At 40.7% G+C, this 16163-nt stretch overlaps 1 protein-coding gene across 4 annotated transcripts in view; it reads right to left on the bottom strand.

Annotated features, from left to right (window-relative positions):
• The window catches only part of PIP5K1B (phosphatidylinositol-4-phosphate 5-kinase type 1 beta), a 521283-nt gene that overhangs the window by 352608 nt on the left and 152512 nt on the right, over positions 1 to 16163 (bottom strand). The window lies entirely within an intron of this gene.

Genomic DNA, 16163 nt, shown 5'->3' with positions numbered 1-16163 from the left:
TCCAACCAGTCCATCCTAAAGGAAATCGGTCCCGAATATTCATTGGAAGGGCTGATGCTGAAGCTTTGCAAAGCTTCAATACTTTGGCCAGCTGATGCGAAGAACTGACTCATTTGAAAAGACCCTGATGCTGGGAAAGATTGAAGGCAGGAGGAGAAGGTGACAACAGAGGATGAGATGGTTGGATGGCATCACCGACTCAATGGACATGAGTTTAAGTAAACTCCGGGAGTTGGTGATGGACAGGGTGGCCTGGCATGCTGCAGTCCATGGGGTCGCAAAGAGTCAGACAAGACTGAGCGACTGAACTGAACCATTAGCAATAGTGGCTTGGCCATAAACTCTGGAAATATTTAAAAATCAGATAATGCTTGTCTAATTGTTTTACTTGATTTCGAGTATAATTTTTCCAACTGATTTCAGATCTTAGTCCAAAATCTTAATAATGTTATTTAGTACTCCCCTATGAGAAACAGGCGTAGATTTCTTATAAGAGATTTAATAGCATTAATGGCTCCAGTTAATGACTTCCCTTTAGCCATGTCCTTTTTTTCTAACTTTGTAGTCCCCTCCCACTCTGTGTTCACTCATATGCTTTACTTTGATCAGTGGAACAGTAGCAGACTTGATGTAAATGGAAGTTTGAAAAATGTTTGTCAACAGGGAAATACCATTACACATCTATTAAAATTTTCAAAATCCCAGAACACTGACAAAACCAAATGCTGGCGAGAATGTGGAGCAAAGGGAACTTTCATTCATCGCTGGTGGGAATGCAAAATTCACTGGCCACTTTGAACAACAGTTTTTCACTTCCTTACAAAATTAAACATACTCTTACCATGTAATTTGGCAATCATACTCCTTAGTATATATCCTAAGGAGCTGAAAACTTATGTCGATACAAAAACCTGCATGTGGATGTTTGTAGCAGCTTTATTCAAAATCACAAAAACTTGGAAGTAAACCAAGACTTGCTTGGTAGGTAAATGGAAAAACTGTGGTAAAATGGAATATTATTCAGTGCTTTAAAAAAAAAAAAACAAGCTATCAAGCCATGAAAATACATGGAAGAAACTTAAATGCATATTACTAAGTGAAATAACTCAGTCTGAAAGGGCTACCTATGGTATGATTCCAACCACATGATATTCTGGAGAAAACAAAACTATGGAGACAGTAAAGAGATCAGTGGCTGTCAGAGTTAGGGGGAGGGAGGGATGAATAGGCAGAGCACAGAGGATTTTTAGGACAGAGAAACTACTCTGTATGATTCTTTAACAATGAAGATGTCATTATACATTTGTCCAAAACCTTAAAATTCATTAAGAATGAAGCCTAATGTAAACCATGGTCTTTGGTGATAACGATGGTGTCTGTGTAGGTTCACCAGGTGTAGCAAATGTGCCCCTCAGGTGGGGGATGTTGATAATGGAGGAGGCTATGCATGTGTAGGGACAGGTGGTATATGAGAAATCTCTGAACCTTCCCTTCAAACTCGCTATGAACCAAAACTGCTCTAAAAAATGAAGAAGTCTATTTTTTTTTAATTGTGTGCATTTCTGCTTCTGTTCTTGGAATTCTGCCATCACCAGGAGAACAAGCCCATTGAAGGATGAAAGACCCTGTGGAATAGAGCTGAGTCATTGCAGTTGAGGTCATCCTTGACCAGCCACAGGTTGACTGCAGAGGTACAAATAAGTTCAAATGAGATCTGCCAAGCTTGGTTCAGATCGGCAGAACCACCCACCCAACTCAAAGATTTGGGAGAAATAATACATGGTTGCTGTTCTAAGTTATGACTTCAATTATCTATTGCTGCATAGCAAACCACTTCTAAACTCATAGCCTAAAACAACCACCATTTATTATTTCTCATGAGTCTGTGAGTCAACTGGGCTCAGCTGGGCCTTGGCTAGAGTCACTCAATTGGCTGCATTTAGGTGGCCGCTGGCAGCTGGGCCAAATTAGAAGGTCTGAGAAGCCTTCACTCATACATCAGATACCTCCATCTGCCTCTCACGACCTTTCTCTTTCTGCATGGCTAAGTTATGGAACTTTGGATTAGTTACAAGCCCTTTCTGAATCTCTCTATGAAATGAAGGAAGTTAAGTTTATCCATATTGCTAATGCATATTTAACCTTTTCTTTGATGATATCGCAAGGGCAAATTGAAGTCCAATAAATACCTAGAAGGGTGTTAGAGGGAATTTGGGGCACATTGGTCAACCATGGGTATTTCTAGCATTTCATCTGTTACTTAGTTTTCAAGGAAAAATTCTCAAGAAGCCACATGAAAGGCATGCACTGCCTCCATGGACATCAAACAGTAAAGTAGGAGGTTGCATCCCTCATGACTCCTGAAGGGGCGTCTTTCATCACATTGTCCTCTCTTTCTAGAAACTTCATTTCTAAGCAGATAAGTTAAATGCTTAGCTGACTCCCCTGTATAAATTGAGGTGCTCATTTCAGAGGGTGCATTTACCCAGGGGACCTTATACTCTCTAATTTCAGGTTTGCTCTTAAAATTAGCAGAGGCTTGAAAACCTCACCCCCAACTCCCTTCCATCTCTTCTTTCCCCCTGTACCATCTTCCTTTCCTCTAGCTTTGTTTTCTTGTCCTGCTGCATCCTTTCTTCCTTAATCCTACAGCACTGAACTAGGGGCCCTAGGCCTACTTTCTCATCCCACCTCTGTCCCAGCAGCAGTGAAGTCTGCATTCTCTTGGCTCCAGATTCTTTGAATTCAGATTCATGTGTGTATCATGAGATGCTCTGGGAAAGGTCACTTACAAGCCTGATAATCTATGATCCTTATATGCCTTGTGCAACACATAAACAGTGCAAGACTTGGAGGGGGTGAATATTAAGGACTCAGAACTCTTTAGAAGAGGTACACATGTGTCTCAGTCCTTCTCAAGCAATTCCCAACATCTAGGTACTTTTTCCTAAGGTTTTTTTTTTTTTTTCTATCGGAAAACATGCAACTCCAGCACCTACAAGCCCTATTTAACTCATTACTGTTTGCCTGGATGTTGGTATCATCCTCTCAAGACACCAGCTACTGTTTCCATCCTTTGGCCAGAAACAATATGAAAACTGGAGGCCCACTGTTAGCAGGCATTCAGATCTGACCCTAAAAATGTTTGTCCAAATATCTGATAACTCATCTAAAAACTATGAAAGAGTTAAGAAAGATTTCTGTAACAAATTCATACGAAAATACAAAATTACAGGCATTGAGATTATAATTATGTGGGAAAATGTGCACATGAGCAACTACTAAAAGAAAACAATTGAAAAGTGCCTGTGCTAGGGTAAGGGAAGTCTAAGATTAAAAAATGTTTTGATTTTATGTTGTTTTTACGTTTAAAAAATACATATGCCTTTTCAACTTCTAATTTCTGCTAGCCTGTGCCGTCTGTTTTCTGTGGAGTTCAGTTACTCTTTTTCTCTTCAACAGTTTTTTTTCTTGTTACAGACCTCACACATATATCTTTTCTAAGTGAATGTTCACTTTGCCCAGAAATTGCAAAAACAACGTAAGCTTAATAGTATTCAATGTGAAGACTGAACAAGAAACAAAAGAATAGCAGAATGAAGGGAATAAAGAAGGAAAGACAGAGAATTGGTAGGATGGCACAGAGAATCCAGCTGCATTTAAGAAAGCATACTAAAGGCATGTAAAATTCATACACACAGTTTGTATATCAAGTCCAAACTTGGGTTTTAAAGAACCTGAATGACAAGGACTTCATAATTCATAAGAGAGAAAGAAATCCCTTTTGGCTGGAGATACTATTGAAAAGCTTCAAGTAGAGGAAGAAGACAGAAATGAATCAGCAGTGTTCCTCAAAACTTCACAAAACCTATTGCGATGATTATACCCCAAGGAACAGTGTGTTAGAATAGTCTATCTAAAGTCAAAAAAACCAGCTATAGAACCAGGAACAAAAGCTAGGGCTGCCATCTTATCCCTACATTAGGAAGTGGTCAACAGAATGGGCTCTGGACTTTTCATGACTAAGCACCAGTTTTTTATGTCAAAGTCTGCTTTGTTCTAAAATGTGAAATACTCGGTTTGTGTCCTACCTTCTTGAAACATATAAGTTTCTCATCGATAATGAGCACACTTGAAATGGGACACAATAAAAGAATGACAGGTTGACATTCCTGATGGTCCAGTGGTTGAGAATCTGCCTGCCAATGCAGGGGCATGGGTTCAATTCCTGGTCCAGAAAGATCCCACGTACTTCAGAACAACTAAGCCCATGCACCACAACTACTGAGCCGACACTCTAGAGGCTTCACACAGCAAGTACTGAGCCCACACGCTGCAACTACTGAAGCCCTTGCACTCTAGAGCCCGTCTGTAAAAAGAGAAGCCACCACAGCAAGAAGCCTATGCACCACAACTGCAGAGTAACCCCTGGTCACTGCAACCAGAGAAAGCCTGAGCATAGCAATGAAGACCCAGCCCAGCCAAAAATAAATAAATAAATAAATAAATAAATAAAAGTGTATAAAAAAGGGTGACAGGTCTAGAAACAATACCAAGAAACAATGGGATCTACAAGTAAGGTTGAAAAAGAAGGAAAGGTACTGAAGTCAACAAAGACACTTGAGTTTCCTAAATAGAGGCAATGACTGGCCACCCAAGATGCCCTTGGTATAAGTGATGCCTTCCTGTAGCCATTTCAGGAAGGGCTCAGGTACTAACAGCCTGAGTGAGATGAGCTCGCACGCCATGTGGAGAGGCAGCTGGCAGGGCCAAGATGCTAATGACATAATACATAGTTGATGAAGAGAAGCGAACGTTAACTTCAGTCAACCAGTGAAGCCCTCACTAAGATTTCTCTGGCTCCCCACAACACCTCACCATGTGAATGCACCAGAAAGACAGTGTTGATTTTTGCTTTTATTTCCCCTCCAAAATTTTGGACTCTCCCAGACTTGAAGCCATTTAGGCAGAACCTTACTAGCAAGTGTCTCCTCTTGGTAATATTTGAATTTGAATGCGTGGCTAGCAAAATGGAGCCCTTATCGTGATCCCTTTTTAAAGACATTGTCTATAAGCTATCACAGCAACCTAGAATATTTTACTGGGGTGGGAGATAGAAAAAGAAAATGTGTTAATCAGGGTATGCAAATGATGTAAGATACAAGCCCCAATCCTCAGGTAATGTGGACTACTATAACAAAGGTTCATTTCTTGTTCATGATTCTGTTCAATATGGTAGTGGGACTGGCTTCCTGCATTCAGGGACCTTGGGTGCTTCCATCTGGTAGCATCTTATCTTCAACAGGTGGCCTCCAAAATCCCTACTATACTGGGAGAGAGGGCAAAAGATTTAAGATTCCAGCTATGGAAGTGGCAAATATTGCATCCACCCATATCCCAATGGGCAGAACTTGGTCCATGGTCCCACCTACCAGCATGAAGCCTAGAAAGCTATGTCTAAGTGCTGTCCTTAGGAAGAAGAGGGGAGCATGGGTGTCAGTGAGCATTGTATTTTCTTCCCAATGTGCTGAATTAAAGATGAATCATTCATCTTAAGTTTATTTTTGCACAGCTGTGATTGGAGACCTGGGGAGCATTGCTGGTAGTCAGATTTATTCTCTTATGCTTGTGTCCTGGTGTTTTCCCTACACTTTTAGACTAGAAGCAGCCTGTTGTATGTGTGTAGTTTGAGATGGTATTGCAATCTGGGAAGTGTTTGTGGTCATACATGGGAACATAAAAAGTCAACAGCCTATATTGTTACAGAAAATTGAACACTTGAAGCAAATATATAAAAAGTATCTTTCCCTAGCTCTTACCACAAGGAGAGGGCTATTGATTCCATCATCATGGGAGGAAATGGAATCTGCAATCAGATTCCATTTGAAGTGGCTGCAATTGGCAACTTTGGAGGCTTTGGGAGGAAAAAAAAAAAAAGGATGAGAAGAAACGTTAAGTCATAGCTCTGTCTGCAGTCAGCCTATCCTAATGGCATGAGTGATTTCAGGAGAAAGAGTTATAATAAGGGAAAGAGAAAGAGGATGGGGAAAACAAGAAAATATACTTTTTTTTTGGTACAAATACTCTGTAAGGAAAAACACAGGAATTGGTGGTACCTTTGGGATTTGAAAATACTTTAAACCAAAGGCAAAGCCACACCATGAAGATATAAGTTAGAAGAGGTTGCCCAGCTTCTTCCTACTGCACAAGACTCCTTTCTTTTTTTTTTCCTGTTTTAAGTGGGGAGAGAGCATCAGACGGAAGCAAAGGACCAGGCTATGTCCTCTCCAAGTTCTACTGGGTTTGTGTTTTCCACAGGTTAAGGGACAGTATGTATGTATGCAACCTAATTTTTCCCCTTAATTTTAAAGGTTTGATCCCTGGGTTGGGAAGCTCCCCTGGAGAAGGGAAAGGCTACCCACTCTAGTATTCTGGCCTGGAGAATTCCATGGACTAGTCCATGGGGTCACAAAGAGTTGGACATGACTGAGCAACTATCACTTTCACTGTTTTTCAATTTTAAAGCAACAAGTGTGAGAAAGGAGCCCTCTCTCATGGCCATTCTGCACACCAAAGGATATAGTGGCATTTTCTTTAGAAACTCTCAGAAGAAATAGCTAAAGAACTTTAACATGCAGGGGCTTCTTTACTACATTAGAATGAAAACAAAAGGCATAATTTAAATTTGCACATACACTACAACCTCAAAAAGTATAGAAGGTCTAGTAAAATATCTTGGAGGGAAATCTGTTAAAATATTAGCTATTATTGCTTTCAGGTTAATATTGTGTCTCCTTTAAAGAAATTCCTTGTGTTACTTTTTTAAATCAGAAAAAAATAAAGAAAAAGGAAACATTAATATTTGATGATTAAAAGTTATGTTTGTTTTAGATTTTTAGAAAAAAATGGAAAAGCAAAAAAGAAATAGCTCAATTTTCTTCACTCAGAGACTGTCATCTTAAACATTTAGTATTTGCTTACTAGGTTTTAAGATATTTTATGCTATTTTTTAATGGTGAAAATAACATGTGCATTGGGGAAAGGAACTGAATAGACATTTCTCCAAAGAAATACAAACAGCCAATAAGAATATGAAAAGATACTCAACATTATTAGCTACTAGGAAAATGTAAATCACAACCACAATGAAATGCCACTTCAGGCCCACTAGGATGGCTAAAATTATAAAGATAGCAAGTATTGGTGAAGACGTGGAGAAGCGAACCTCACAAGTTGCTGGTGGGAATATAAAATGATGCAATTACTTTAGAAAATGCTCTGACAATTCCCTCAAAAGGTTAAACATAGTTACCATATAACTCAGCAATTTCACTGCCAGGTATATGCCCAAGAGAAACGAAAACATGCATCCACAGGAAAATTCATAAAAACAATCCAACTCTCCATTAACTGATGAATTGATAAACAAATGTGGTATATACAAACAATGGAATATTATTCAGCAATAAAAAAGAGTGAAGTACTGGTACTTGCTATTACATGGATGAACTTTGAAAACATTATGCTAACTGAAAAAAAGCCAGATACAAAAGTCCATAAGTTGTTTGATTTCATTTATATTAAATATTCAAAATGAGCAAATCTATGGAGACTGAAAATAGATTAGGGGTTCTCTAGAGCTAGGGAGAGAAGGACTTCCTGGGGAAATGAGGAGTGACTGCTAATAGGTAATAGATCTGAAAGTGAAAGTTGTTCAGTCATGTCCAAGTCTTTGTGACCCCATGGGCTATAGCCTGCCAGGCTCCTCTGTCTATGGAATTCTCTGGGCCAGTGGAGTGGTTTGGGTAGCCATTCCCTTCTCCAAGGAATCTTCCCAACCCAGGGATCAAACCTAGATCTCCCACATTGCAGGAGGATTCTTTTACCGTCTGAGCCACCAGGGACTAGGTAAAATAGATTTAGGTGGTAGATTTAGGGGGAGATGATGAGAATGTTCTGAAATGGATAGCAGTTATGGATGTACAACTCTGTGAATATGCTGGAAAACACTGAATTGTACACTTTAAGTGGGTGAATGGAATGGTATGTAAATTAATCTCAATAAAGCAGTTTTTAAAAAGGAAAAAGCAACATACATATGTCAAAAAATTTCAAACCATATAAGAGTTTAAAGTTAAAAGTAAGATTTTTCTTCCTACTCACCATCCAACCTCGTTCTAAAGAATACCATTTTTAAGTTTCTGGTTTTTTGTTCTTCATCTGACTCTCATTTTAACATTAAATAATACAGCTCTGCTTTTCTTAATCTAACTCCCATATCCTCTCCTCCTTTTTGCCTCCCAATATTTGTATTTCTTATTTTTGTAATAGTTTCCATTTTTATAATATACTCATCTCTATTTCTTGATTTATTAGCTTTAGACACCATCTATTAACTAGAAGGAAGTAGACTTTAGATTTTCATAACTATATAAACTATATGGGAAAAATCAATTAAATAAAATGCTGAGTTCTATCAACAGAAGACTGCTGCCTATCCTGTTTAATTATGACATTCAGAACCTAAAATGTTTCTCAAAGATGTTTCACAAATTGGCTAAGTGATAATATAATTTATTTGAGAATTGACTATAGTGGATGAGAATGCTGTGTTGCCTGGGGGACCAAGAATAGAGAGACCAAATTCTAGCCTCACCTTAAATTCATCATAGTATTTATCCAATGCTGCTACTGCTCAATTGCTTCAGTCGCATCCAACTCTTTGTGACCCTATGGACTGTAGCCTGCCAGGCTCCAATGTCCATGGAATTTTCCAGGCAAGAATATTGGAATTTGTTGCCATGCCCTCCTCCAAGGGATCTTCCTGACCCAGGGATTGAACCCAGGTCTCCTGCATTGCAGGCAGATTCTTTACCACTGAGCCACTAGGGAAGCCCATTTATCCAATTGGCATCATTTAATCAATTTTAAGAAGACCATTTCTGCAGACTGGAAACTGTCGAGCGCCCATGGGAAAGTTGGATAATAACCATTGTGGTTTCTTTTAAACTCAGAGACTCTGTAAGTCTGGGACTCTGGGTTTGTAAGGAGGATGCTAGGCTACATCCAGTTAACACTGGACCTCAAGTCTGGATGCCATGGTGATGGCAGACATCACCTTGAACCAGGTGGCAAACAAAGGATGATAAAAAGGACTCTAGTTCAAGACTGGAGCATCCTGTGAGACAGAGGAGATGGTGAAGAGTAGGAAGGAAATGGGAACCAACTCCAGTATTCTTGCCTGAAGAATCCCATGGACAGAGGAGCCTCACAGGCTATAGTCCATAGGGTCACAAAAAGTCGCAGAGTCAGACACGACTGAAGTAATTTAGCACGAGCACAGGAGGAGGCTGGGGGTCTTAAATATTCTAGGGGTATTCCCATGATATATAATTACCCCCCTAAAATGCATAACCTCAGCAGCAATTAAAGGAAAATGCAGAGTGAGAGCTCTAAGGTACCTCCAATTCCCTAAGGCACATGGAGTAGACACTGGCTACCTGTGTATTGTGCCAGCTGCTTCATCTGAACTATCTCATTCAATCCCAACCCAGAAAAGTAGTTTTATTATTTACGTTCCACAATGAAGCAGTTGAGGCAGAAGGGATAAGTCAAGTCCCTAACAGGGCTGAGATTTTCCAGGAGTCCAAATCCCTTAAATTATTGAAAGCAAAGGAATAATTCAAAACCTAATGTTGATGACACTTTGAGGGAATAAATACACCAAATGAACACTGGCAGAGTCTTTTTAGAGAGCAGCTAACAAGAAATATGCAATTATTATTACCTATGTCCCAGACATCCTACTTTGGGGAATATATTCTAAAACATTGTATAGCTTAAATAATGATTGTACAAAACTATTCAGTGCATTGATATTAATAGTGGCAGGAAATAAATTCAACAGTCAACAATCAAAGACTGATTATGTTATAGACTATCACCCAAAGGAAATATTTGGACTATGCTGTGCTATGCTTAGTTTCTCGGTCATGTCTGACTCTTTGCAATCCCATGGACTGTAGCCCACCAGGCTCCTCTGTCATTTTGGTTCTCCAGGCAAGAATTCTAGAATGGGTTGTCATGACCTCCTCCAGGGGATCTTCCCAAACCAGGGATCAAACCCAGGTCTCCCCCATTGGAGGCAGATTCTTTACTGCCTGAGCTTCCTAAATAGGGAGGCCCTATTTGGACTATATTGATGTGCAAAAAAATGTACATGAAATAATTTAAGACAAAAAATGGAACAATAGACAGTTTGTGGACAGTGAACGCTACTATATAAAATGTTTGTATGGCACTGATATATCATATCTATACCATTCACAAATCAATTCATATTTTTTTGTTAATTGGATTGTTTTTCCCATAAAGTGACGTGCATAGTAATATATTGATTTAAAATTCCCTGGGACTTCCCTGGTGGTCCAGGGTCTAAGAGCCCGTGATCACAATAAAGAGGGTCCAGGTTTGATCCCTGGTTGGGGAATTATTAATAGATCCCACATGCCACAACTAAGACCTGGAACAGCCAAAGAAATGAATAAACACATAAATAAATATAAAATTCCCCAAATTAATTTTGCACCCTATGATTAAATGTCCTTCCCTCTCTGGAGCTGGTGTCCATTTTAGGGTTTGAAAATGGGGGTGAGAGACAAAGGAAGCACCACAATTTTTCTGAAAACAAAGAAGCATCACCCTCCAAACCTCTTTTGCATATTCCCAAAGACTTTCCTAATGGAAAGAGACAGACTCTGCTGTGATATCTTTGATGGTCTCAGAGATCAGGCAGAAATTCGTGAAGTCTTAGGCCTGCCCCTGAATTGATCGGTTCATAGACATACCCATAAATGTTGTTCAAGAAGAATTTTCAATGAAGTTCCATATCTGCAGAAAGGACTGAGTCATCTCATCTTAATAAATCTCTAACCTGGTGGAGGTATTACCTGTAGTCTTGGCACTGGCATTGTACGCCTTACCCTATGCTTTCCCACAAGCCTTTCCTCCATCCTGGAATGCTCCAGCTAGTCACATCCCATATGTCTTTCAAGATCCCTTTAACTCTTTCTCTTTCCAAAGAGTCTTCACAGGAAGCCATCACTACCCCCTTGGGATTCCCATAGCACTTAGAGTACACTCACTTTTCTGTACTCATTCCACAGTAAGATGACAAACTCTGTGTAGTGAGAGGCCCCAGTTTTTGTAAACTGCTCACATGACATCAGTGCCTACAGAGTGCTTTGAAATACAGCACAAAGTGTTCAATCAATATTTGTGAAGATGTCACCCCTTTCTTCTAAAAGAGGTCTCTTTTGCCCAGGGTTCCTTTACTTCTAGAATTAGCATTTCAAGTATTAGTGTTTTGAGCAGACAGATAAATCTGGGCTTCCCTGGTGGCTCAGATGGTAAAGTGTCTGCCTGCAATGAAGGAGACCCACATTCGATTAGGACTGGGTCAGGAAAATCCCCTGGAGAAGGAGATGGCAACCCGCTCCAGTACTCTTGCCTGGAAAATTCCATGGATGGGGGAGTCTGGTAGGCTACAGTCCGTGGAGTCCCAAAGTCAGACATGACTGAGCAACTTTACTTTCTTTTTCTTTTTATAGATCTAGGATCAAATGTTCCTGCTCACATTTTTTCTTGAGATTTTGGGCAAATTTTGTAAATTTTCAAAGTCCATTTCCTCATTCATTAAACAGGTATATAAGACATGCCTGATGGCCCAGCAGTAAAGAATCCTCCTGCAGTGCAGGAGATATGGGAGTTGTGGGTTCGATCCCTGGGTTGGGAAGATCCCTGGAGAAGGAAATGGACATCGACTCCAGTATTCTTGCCTGAACAAGAGGAGCATAGTGGGCTACAGTATGTGGGGTTGCAAAGAGTCAGACATGACTTAGTGACTATACAACAACAACAAAGTCATCTGATAGGAGGACAGTAAGAACTAAAATTACTCATTCTTCAAGTCTCAGCTTAAATATAATATCATTTGTTTGGGACCCCTTCCCTCACCCCTCACCTCACCTACAAGTCCAGATAGGGTGGTGTTTCTTCTCTGTGCTTTCTCAATTATCTAAATCAGCACTGTCCCATAGAACTTAGCTCAATGATTCCATTCTGTAATCTGTGCTATCCAATAGGTAGTCACTAGCCACAAGTGGTTATTGAGCATTTTAAAAGTGGCTACAGAGACTGACAGATTGAATTTTAAATGTTATTTAATTGTAATTAATTTAAAATGAAATAGCCCCATGGGGCTAGTGACCATTAGATTGGACTTACACAGCTCTTAACAATTCCCATTATAGCACTTAACACACTGTGGTTCTTCTCTCACAAGACTGATACATAGTGAAACTCGTTTTGACTGTGATGATCACTTCTGTATTCATAGCGCTGAGCGCAGGGTCTGGTACACAGGAAGTGCTCGGTAGGGCAGCTATCATCATCTTCAACCTCATCTTGTCACTCTTTGCATCCCACAGCTTAGCCCAGCACAAGCTGTAGATGCTCACTAGCTGCTGCTAATTGACTTAATTGATTTCTAGGCTTGCAAGCCAACCAATCATCTGCTCCTGGAGAATGTTCAAGCAAAGTGGGCTGCATGAATGTCTTGCTGATATATTTCCTTGTGTGCAGCGCAGAGGTTAGAAGCATCTGCTTAGATGCAAATTCTGGCCAAGTGACCTCTAGTACAGAAACTTTCTATGCCTTAGCTGATTATTCCATTGTAAAATGGGGACATTTAATAGCCCTGCCTCATTGGGTTGTTGCAAGGTTTATATGTGTTGAGGTTTACAACTATCATTTTACAGGAAATACAGAAAACAGAGGGCCACACTAAATGACATCATAAAAATTCAATCAGCAAAATCTAGACTGTAGGAAACTCTAGTTAGGAAATGGAGGCAGCCATCCTGGGGTCATCAGGGAGTAAATCTGAGAACCAAGACAATACTCTGAGATTTGAGGTCTGGCTGCAAGGCATGTGCTGTTGTTTGGTTGCTCAGTCGTGTCCAACTCTTTGCAACCCCTTGGACTGTAGCCCACCAGGCTCCTCTGTCAATTTGATTCTCCAGGTAAGAATACTGGATTGGGTTGCCATGCCCTCCTCCAGGGGATCTTCCCAACCCAGGGATCGAACCCAGGTCTCCTGCATTGCAGGTGGATTCTTTACCATCTGAGCTACCAGGGAAGCCCAAGAATACTAGAGTGGGTAGCCTATCTCTTCTCCAGGGGATTCTTTACCATCTGAGCTACCAGGGAAACCCAAGAATACTGGAGTGGATAGCCTATCCCTTCTCCAGGGGATTCTTTACCATCTGAGCTACCAGGGAAACCCAAGAATACTGGAGTGGATAGCCTATCCCTTCTCCAGGGGATTCTTTACCATCTGAGCTACCATGGAAGCCCAAGAATACTGGAGTGGGAAGCCTATCCCTTCTGCAGGGGATCTTCCTGACCCAGGAATCAAATTGGGGTCTCCTGCATTGCAGGCGGATTCTTTACCAGCTGAGCAACCAGGGAAGCCTGGCTCAAGTGAGGCTAAGGAAAATATCTGGCACTGTCACTCCTTATAGTAAACGGCAGGCTCTCAGGGGAAGAAGTATTACAGAGTGACTTTGTGTAGCAATCAATAATATGGGCTCCACAGCCTTTGGTAAAACCCCATTTGCAACTGCCTTCAACTTTGCAGTGTGGGCGGGTTTTAGCAAAGAGGGCCCCCAAGCTTCAAATTCCAACTGTAGGATGTTGGTAAGTCAGGCCCAGGCACTGTGTCAGTGAGTGGTGTCAATTTTTCCATGAGTCTCAGCTGTGGCAAAAGTTCAGGCCTTTATACTTAAGTGAGAGCGTGAAGACAGAGGTGGGATGAGGAGAGAATGAAACAGCTGGAAAAAACATTGCCTGGATCTGCTGTACTTAAGAGTTCCCTGGAGCCTCCAAATCACAGTCCAGGGTTAGCCTTCCATCTTCTTAGGATCTATCATTCTTAGGCTTCCCTGCTTGTTTTCCAATTTGGGTCTCCTGAAGTGTGGCTGATATATTTTAAAATTCTGTTTTAGAAGAATTTTCTAAATCCTTTTTATTTTATAAAATGAAGGAAAATGAACAGAGCCTACATAAAACTGCAAAAACAGTGTCACTTCAATAGAATCCTAACTCTCCCCACTTCTGTCCATCTATTCTGCTGTTAGCCTGGTCCAATGGGCCATCGCCTTTCACTTGGATGACCTCAGGAAACTTTCAACTCATCTTCTGGATTCTGGTTTGCACTCTTAAAATTCACTTGCCAAACACTGTGCAGCATGATCTCTAAACCAGTGGAAATCAGATCTTGTCACTCTCCTGCTTAAAATCTAAAGGCTTTGTAATGTCTTAGAATAAAAGTTAAACTCTTTACTGTGGCCTTCAAGATCCTACCTGGCCTGGTCACAAAACATACATCTTTAGTGTTATTGCAGACCACTCTGCCCCTGGCTCCCCAAAATTTCAGTTATGCTTGTCTTTTTCCTTCCGTTTCATGAATACGCTAAAACTATTTTGTACTCAGGGAACTTAAACTTGCTGTTCCTTCTGCCAGGAAAGCCCTTAACCTGGATCTTCTCTGGTTGTCTTCTTCCCTTCACATAAACCTTGACTCCTGTGTCATTTCCTGCAAGAGGACTTCCCTGACCACTGTAGAGAAAGATTTATGGTAATGATCTGCCATCTAAAATACATACACATGCACACACACACACCCCACATATGCCAGTTTTACTCAATGTATTAATATTATATGAGGTGAAGGGCTTAGAAAAACACATTGTAAGTCTCCAGTATTTTTAGGTATTGTTTTTTCCACTATAGTGCATATGATCTAAATTTATCTTGCATATTTATGTCTTTACTTTTCCATGATTGGCTTACCTTCCTCATTGTGAGCTCCATAAGGCAGGAAACTTGATGTTCTGTTTTGTTTATTCACATATCTCTAGCACCTAGAATAAAGCCTGGCACACAGTAGGTACTCAATAACCATTGCTAAAAAGATGAACTATAGAAAAAAATATATATGACAAAGAAAAGAATAGATGATAACCACTAATAACTCTGCATAGGGAAATTTTTGTTTTCTTCTCTCTAGCTTTTCAGATATTCTAAATTTTTTACAAAGAACATGTACTTTTCCAAATCATAAAAAAGTTAATTTTTTGCAAAAAGAGTTATATTGCTTTGCTGTAGGAAATGTCAGTTGATTGATTTCTGCAGGTAGACTGAAGGTTCCCATCTCTGGATTCAGGCTTAACCACCTCTTAAGTCAGAAGTCATCTGACTTTCTTCAGGAAGCATGCTCAATGCTGTTTCTTAGTGTGTGAATACACAGGCGGACCCTGGTGAGAGCCCCCTGGGAGGTCTGACAAGTCTCATTCCATCAGCAGCCACGTGCCGTGTGACTGGCCACCTGCCTCTTTATCTCTAACTCCTTAAGTCAGGAGTTCCGTTTGGCTACAGAGCTTGACACCGTGGAGGTCAGCCAAGGTCAGGGCTCTAGTAAGAATAACTCACAGCTCGCTCCCTGCTCTCCTCTGCACACAGGCTGCAGCACAGTGAACACTGATTTTCCACGCTCGGCTCCCAGGATGTGAGGCTCAGTCCCTGAAATACAGATCCCTGAAAAAAAGTCTGATGTAGCCTCCAAAGAGGTGGTTGGAATTTAGGGGAAAAAAAAGAAGCTTCTACTCTCTGGTCCTTTCCAGGATGGTTCTGATTCAAAGTTGACTGCCCAGTGTGGACATGCTTTTTAGGTTTGTCCAAAGGACGGCAATCATTACAGTTTTTTTTTAAAGTTTATTTATTTATTTATCAGCTGTGTTGGGTCTTTGCTGCTGTGTGGGCTTTCTCTAGCTGTGGAGAGCAGAAACTACTCTCAGGTTGTGATGCTTGGGCTTCTCATTCCAGTGGCTTCTCTTGTTGCAGAGCATGGTCTCTAGGGTATTCGGGCTTCAGTAGTTTCGGCACATGGGCTCAGTAGTTGTGACTCCCAAGCTCCAGAGCACAGTCTCAATAGTTGTGGCTCTTGGCTTTATGCTCCGTGGCATGTGGGATCTTCCCAGATCAGAGATCAAACCTGTGTCTCCTGCACTGGTAGGTGGATTCTTTACCACTGAGCCACTAGG

The sequence above is a fragment of the Giraffa tippelskirchi genome, chromosome 1 (genome assembly GCF_054371585.1).
Source record: "Giraffa tippelskirchi isolate mGirTip1 chromosome 1, T2T-mGirTip1v1.2.pri, whole genome shotgun sequence".
Lineage (NCBI taxonomy): Eukaryota > Metazoa > Chordata > Mammalia > Artiodactyla > Giraffidae > Giraffa > Giraffa tippelskirchi.
Note: the sequence above shows the minus strand (reverse complement) of the source record. Positions and strands in the feature narration are given on the sequence as shown.